Raw genomic sequence first — 7,164 nt, 5'->3', positions numbered from 1 at the left:
TGCTGTTCCTTGTGTCAGAAGATGGAAATGTTCTGATAGTTTATGATATTATTTACATGTTAGATGAGGTAAAATGCTGATACAGCTTGGAAGGGTCCTTTTTGGTTCACTGGTCGATCTCTAGGATAGAGATGTAACAACATTGGTGGGCGGGTCATTAATTTTCTCTTGTACTGTCCTTGTTTGTTTTGGTGACCCCTCATCACCTTAATAAATTTACTTTCTCAAAAAAAAAAAACCCCAACAATGGGCCGTGTCTCTGTTTGAAATGTGGGTTGCCACTAATACAACCAGTTCAAATTGATTATTCCAAGTTTGATTGTCCACACACAGTGAGCTCAATCAATGTGATCTCTTTTCTCACAAATGCATTACTACTTCAGGCTGTGGTATGAGGGAGGTGCCTTACTGCGTCATTTCACTTTTGGATTTTCTAGAACAATGGGCAGCATCTCTCTTGCCTTCTAGGTCGAAACTGAGTCTACTCTGCGGTGGCCAGGTGGAACCTCAAGGGTTTTACCAACCGGGGATCTGCCAATGTGCCGTCGAATATGGGGATTTTCCCTTGACTAGCCAGAGAAAAAAAAAGAAAAAAAAGCAGCGGTCCTCTCTTTGCAGTAAAGTAAAAATGGTTTTTTGGATGTGTGCTGCTCCAATATTTTCACCAATGAGAGAATTTCCTCTCGATGCCATAAAGGATAACTTTAGCCTGTTCTGAGAGTATGTCTGGATCTTGATCGAACTTGTAGTTCTGGATTGACTATGATGTCCTATTCCATCTACCAAGATGGGTTGAATCTATTATTCTTTGTGTTGAGATGAAATGGGTAGGTTTAGATTCAATGGAAAATGATTGTACTGTACAGTTAATTTGATGCGATTTTTTAAAAACCTTACAATTTTCGATATTCTTTCGATGTCCAAAATTGCAAGTATCCAACATCGTTAGGACACTTTTATCCTTCACAATTGCAAATTTATGCATTTTTGCGATAAAATTGTACCACCCGTCGAATATGTTCAACACCCACATAAGTCTAGAATCATAGGTTTTTTATGCGAATTTAGACCTCACGAACGTTGCATAAATTTATTTGCAAAATTTTGGTAAAACTGAAACCACCAAAATCACAAATATCCTACCTGTTTTGCGTATAATAAAATATTTCACATAAATATATTTGCAAATCATACCCTTTCACATATACTTCTCAAAATCGCATGTAGCTTACTTAATATATGTGCGAAACACTTACCACTAATTTCACAAATAGCTTACTTTTTTGCATATATATTATGCTCTCGCATGAAGTCATTTGTGAATATCCAGATAACAGAAGTATCATGCTTAAATATTTGCAAAACTATGCCAAATATGTGATATTTCTTATTTTTTGCAAATTTCTTGAATCATACTTGTTTCAATATACGTTCCAAAATCTTGTGAAGTATATCTACAAAAATCCTACTAATCGGCAAAAATCAAACAGTTTTGCAAAGTTGTTTTTTCATATATAGACAAGTCAATATGATTAACATCAAACTAAATACAATTGGTTTGCACGAAATCACATAACTTGAAGTTTAACAATTACAAAGTTACATTGACTTCATTTAAAAAATTTGAGCATTTTTATCATACATTTACCATCATTATTTAGTGGAAAAATAAGTTTGGGACCATGTGATTATGTCATACATGCATGCTTTTTATGATCTTAAAAAATCAAAGGCTTACAATGTCCCAAAATTTTATAACTTAAAAAATCTTATTTTTATTTAAAAAAAACATGATCCAAAACATGGTTCTTATCAATAAATTTACATCTCTAAAGTCTAATTGAGAAGATGCAACCTACAACTATGATTTTACATCTCTAAAGTCTAATTAAGAAGATGCAATCCACAACTATGATTTTCTAGGAGCACCTTAGCATCCAACAAGAAAATGCAACTTACAACTGAGTATCAAGGCAATGACTGGGTGGCAGTAGCGAAAAGATCAAGTGCAATATGATTGCACAAATATTTGTACATTAACCACCTGATCACCGTCCATTTTGAGGACATGCCTGTCAGTTGTGGGGCCCAAGGCCTGATAGAGAGCGATCATGTGCTTAATGCAGAAATTTTGTGCCATGTGATTGCACCAGATCCAGCCTCATGGCAGTATGGAGCAACTAAATGAGGGGTTGAGATCAGGTGATATTGAAAACCACTGCCAATGGTGATTTTTTCTAATATCCATAATATCCACCCTCATGTAGTAAAGAGCACCACATGGGAAATCCTTTTAGGCTCCTCTCAAGGGCATTTTCTTAGCATCAGGGCTTTTTCCTCAAAGGCATTTTCTTACCACAAGGGCTTCGTGGTAGTACGGTCATGATTGTGTGGAAATATTTTCAACATCACCTGATCCCAACCCAACTGGAGGGCAGAAGCAAGTCCTATTCATGATTGACATGGAATGGGTGTTGCTATCAGAATTGCTCCAAGACAAAAGGCACCATCACGAGTGCATGCGTGAAACCCGGATCCCATGCTTCTCCCTCAACAATTCCCAGCCTGTCTACACAAACCTGGTGGGCCAAACCCGGATGCCATGCTTCTCACTCAACAATTCTCAATGTGCAGCCTAGTGGGCCCCTTCTTCTTTGTCCCGTATAAACTATACGGTTTCACTTCTGTCTTCTTCTCTTTTATACGCTTTCACTTCTATCTTCTTCTCTTTCATGCCCATATATATATATATATATATATATATATATATATATATATATATATATATATATATATATATATATATATATATATATATATATATATGATATGATGGATAGCTGGTCACACATTAGGTAAGAAATGAACATGATAAATGGATTTTTCAGCTTTTTTTTTCATTTTATTTTTAAATTCTGGTTGTACAAATGTGATTTATGTAATTGATTTTTATAGGGATCAGCTCTTGAAGGCTTCTATTTCGACATATGGGTGACTTTTTATAAGGTTCAAAACAACAATGGTTTAAAATCTTTGTAAACTTTTGAGGCTTCAAATATCATTTTTTCTATCTAAAACACATGATCTAAATGTGGATCCCTCGTAAATCGATCATGCCCGACACATTTATGTGGTCGAAACTACAAAAAAAAAAAAACACCGGAAGGGCACAAAAACCCATTTACCACGTGTATTTTTAGTGCTTGATGGGTTTTCTAGGCTTTTTTGTTTTATTTTTAAATTTTGACATTACAGATGTTATCTATGTACTTGATTTTATAAGGATCAGCTCTTAAAGTGGTTCGAGTCCGACACATGGGTGAGTTTTTATAAGGTTAAAAAAATCAACAGCTCAAAATTTTTATAAAATTTTGAGGCTCCAAATATCATTTTTTTTCATCAAAAACACATGATCCAGGTATGGATTCCTTGTAAATCGACCATGTCCAACACATTTATGGGGTCGGAACTGCGAAAAAAATATTGAAAGAGTAGAAAAAACACATCAAGCACGTTTCACAACACCTAATGTTCAATTAGGTCCATTCAAAATTAGTATTTTTTTTTGCATTTTTCTCACATCTAACACCATATATGTGATGTATAGGTTTTCTTTAAGGGAAACCAGCTTTTGGATCACCGAGATCTGACCTGTATACAGTTTTTTTCGGTGATCCAAAATCAATGGCTATGAAGACATCAATTTTTTCAGTTCATAAAAATATAATTTGTCATAAAAAAAAAATGACCCAAGAGCCTATTCCCACTAAATTGGGCATGCTAAACACATCTAACGGTTCAGATATATCATAAAACACTTCAAATTATGAGGCCTAATATGTTAAGAGAGAGAGTTTTGTTTGTTATGCTATCTTTGTTAGATAGGAATAAAAAAAAGGTAAAAGCAAGAAGCCATTGGTTGCTTTTTTTAGCTTCAGCTGGTGGGTGAGTGGGACCGGATGATGCCGAGGAGGACGACAACTGTTGGGCTAGTCTGCCTTGTAAGAAAAGTACTGCATCTAGTGAAAGCCTGACCCAATTGGGCCTACTTGGATCCTTGTGGTTCCAGGTTGGTGTCGATATTGGGCCGTAGCAACTGGTGCAAAATCCTTTTGCAGTTATTCAGATGGTCGTCCCCACCCAACATGATGAGCAAGTGGGTCCGAGACTGGGTCGCTCATCTATGACCAAACATTGACCGTTTCACAACGTATTCATTTCCACTTTTTTGTACTCTTGTTGAAAAGCAGTGCCCAATTGTTATGCTTCAAACATGATGCCTGAATTATATTTGCTTAAATAAGACAAATATCATAAGACTTACCGGACCAGGAAACCCCAATGAGCAGCAAGAATCCAGCTTTGGATGGTCAGGTCAGGTCCGGTCCAATCCTAGTTGACACTGGCTAAGGCCTGGTATGGCCGGACCTAGTTTGGGCTTGGAGACATGTCAGTCACTGATGGCACAGCCCATACCAACGATAGTTTTTGAGCTCTGACTCATATTGGACTGGGTTTAGGATGAAGTTGAGACCGGACTCTGACTAGTCTGTTGCTTGTATTGGCTATGTCACATGGACACTCCATTTTGGCCTCGGTATCGTGTCCTCTTATATACTACCCGTTTTGAAAGCTCGATAAACGGCCATATCCCCGTATTCACAGCCGTATCCATGTGACATAGATCAATAGGCGGATCGAGCCTTTTGCAAGAAAATCCGGGATATATATATGTCTGAACCAGGAAAGCCAGGCCTGAACAGTCTCAGAAACTGTTCATTCAATTGTGCCCATGGGCTGCCCGACTCATTTGGCCTGGGTGGTGTCTGGCAACTGGGTTTGATCTGGGCCCAGTCCATTTCCGACCCCTGGCCTAGTAAACTATGTGATGGGCCCACAATGTGGCCAGGTAAGGTCTAGCTTCTTCAATGGGCAAAGTATGTGATTGGTCCACAATCATGACCATGGGTCGTTCCAATAATCTAACTTGGATGGGTCCATGATGTGGATGACCATCGGATCTTGAACATGATTTGATCACATATTGTGGGCCTATGATTTTGTACTAAATGTGGGTTTGAGGACCAATCTAAACCATTGATTTTCAGGATGGGTGGTTTAGAGAGTAGGTGTGCTCACTCTGGCCTCACATTCAAATTTCAATATGAGAGCACCAGGAAGCCCATTTCTTTTGAATTCAAAAGAACATGCTGGACACTCAGAGACAAGTAAGGACATGGAAATCATTTCGAGAATAAGCAGTGCTGCAGATCTCTAACTGGTAAAAGAAGCTTCCTTGGGCTACAAAATATTGAAAAAAGGAGAAGCAAAATCTCAACCTAGGGAGTCTCATCTCAGATACGGCCCGGTCCCGAACAGTCTCGAAACGTTTTTTTATGTACACATCATTTCGGCACCGGTTCTCACTCGGTCAGAATTCCGGCAGGCTGGGCTCCAGTGACGACTGCGATGGCGTGATGGTCACCGGCGCATTGCGTTTTTGGAAGAACTCCCGGATGTCGACGCAACCGCCCGGGTCCGAGCCCTGCTCGATGATGAACGGCGGCCTCGAGATGTCGGCGATCACGTCCCAGTTGAGCCCCTGGAAGAAGGGGTGCCTCTTGACCTCGACTGCGCCCCCGGACCCGAGCCGGCGGTCCGGGTCCTTCTCGAGCAGCCGGAAAATGAGGTCCCGGAGCGGGGCGGTAGACCCGGTTGCGGGCCCGATGAACGTGGGCGTCCGAGTCAGCACGTTGTGGAACGTCTCCTTCCGGTTCGATCCCCGGAACGGCGTCCGGCCGTACAACATCTCGTAGGCGAGGACGCCGAGCGCCCACCAGTCGACGGCGAACGCGTGGCCCTGTCCCGTAACGACCTCGGGTGCGACGTACTCCTCCGTGCCCACGAACGAGTTGGTGCGTTCCACCCCGCCGGCGGGGGAGGCTGCCCTCGGCACCACCGCGCTCTGCCTCCGCGCGGCCGCGCTCACGGCCGGCGTCACCTTCGCCGACGCGGCGGCCACCAGCCTCGTCAGGCTCCTGTAGTGGCCCTTCCTCTTTCTCTTATCTTGAGGATCGTCGATGTTACGAGCTTTCCTATTGTGGTTCTTTTCCGGCATCTCCTGCAGGTTGACGTCGCCGGGGGCCGGCGCCAGCGCCAGCAGCTTGGAGAGGTCGAAGTCGGTGAGCATCAGGTGGCCGGACTCCTGGATGAGGACGTTCTCGGGCTTCAGGTCGCGGTAGACGATGCGGCGGGCGTGCAGGTACTCGAGGGCGAGGACGAGCTCGGCGACGTAGAAGCGGATGACGCACGGGGAGAAGACTTTCTCCGACTGGCTCCGTCGGAGGACGTTGAGGTCGCCTCCGGGGCAGAAGGGGATGGCCCAGCCGGAGAGGCCGTCGTCGCCGTCGTCGAGGGTGGCGAAGAGGGAGGGGAGGAAAGGGTGGTCGAGGCGGGAGAGGACGTCGACTTCCCACCGGGCGCGGCGGGAGGCGTCGAACTTGCCCTCGAAGGCGGCCTTGTCCACGATCTTGAGGGCGAAAGAAGATGCAGGAGGAACGTGACCAGGAGAAGAAGAAGAAGGGTGGTGGGTTGCCAGAAAAACCGTGCCGAAGGCTCCTCGGCCTAAGACCTTGTGAGCAACCAGCTGATTCAGGTCAAGCTGGTTGGACATTGTTTAGGGGATGAGGAGGAGGGAGGTTGAGGGGTGGGTGGTGGTGGAGGGAGGGCTTTGCTTTTTGAGGGTAGGGGGTTTAAGAGAGGGGAGATCAAATTATGACGACGAATGGTTGAGGAGAAAGAAGGGGGGGGGGGGGGAGGGGGGGGGGGGGGGGGGGGGGATGATTCTAGAAGTCACAGGTGGGTGGTGACCTCTTGTTGGGTGGCCGGACCATATTGTCCGCGGGGGAGGTGAAAGTTGGGAACCCCTCCTCTTCTTTTCTTACCTGTACTTGCATCTTGTGTATTTATAGTAAGGTATCAAATCCTCTCTCCATTTTTTGTAAGGATTGCATCATTGATAAAATTACAATTCTCTCTTTCTTCTTTTGGCACTGTGTAGATCATATGGATTAAGCTTGATTTGCTGTGCGAGAGTGATAAAAACGCACTCAAAGCCAGTTCTTTTGTAGAGCGATCTTTCAAAACGGCTCCTTCCGTACTAGA

The 7,164-nt window shown here is 43.5% G+C and overlaps 1 pseudogene; it reads right to left on the bottom strand.

Annotated features, from left to right (window-relative positions):
* Positions 1-5,431: 5,431 nt before the first annotated feature.
* On the bottom strand, positions 5,432-6,673 carry LOC149828954 (serine/threonine-protein kinase UCN pseudogene; annotated as a pseudogene).
* Positions 6,674-7,164: the final 491 nt, after the last annotated feature.

This window comes from Nuphar pumila, chromosome 9 (genome assembly GCF_984573655.1).
Source record: "Nuphar pumila chromosome 9, dmNupPumi1.hap1.1, whole genome shotgun sequence".
In the NCBI taxonomy this organism is placed as follows: Eukaryota; Viridiplantae; Streptophyta; class Magnoliopsida; order Nymphaeales; family Nymphaeaceae; genus Nuphar; species Nuphar pumila.
Note: the sequence above shows the minus strand (reverse complement) of the source record. Positions and strands in the feature narration are given on the sequence as shown.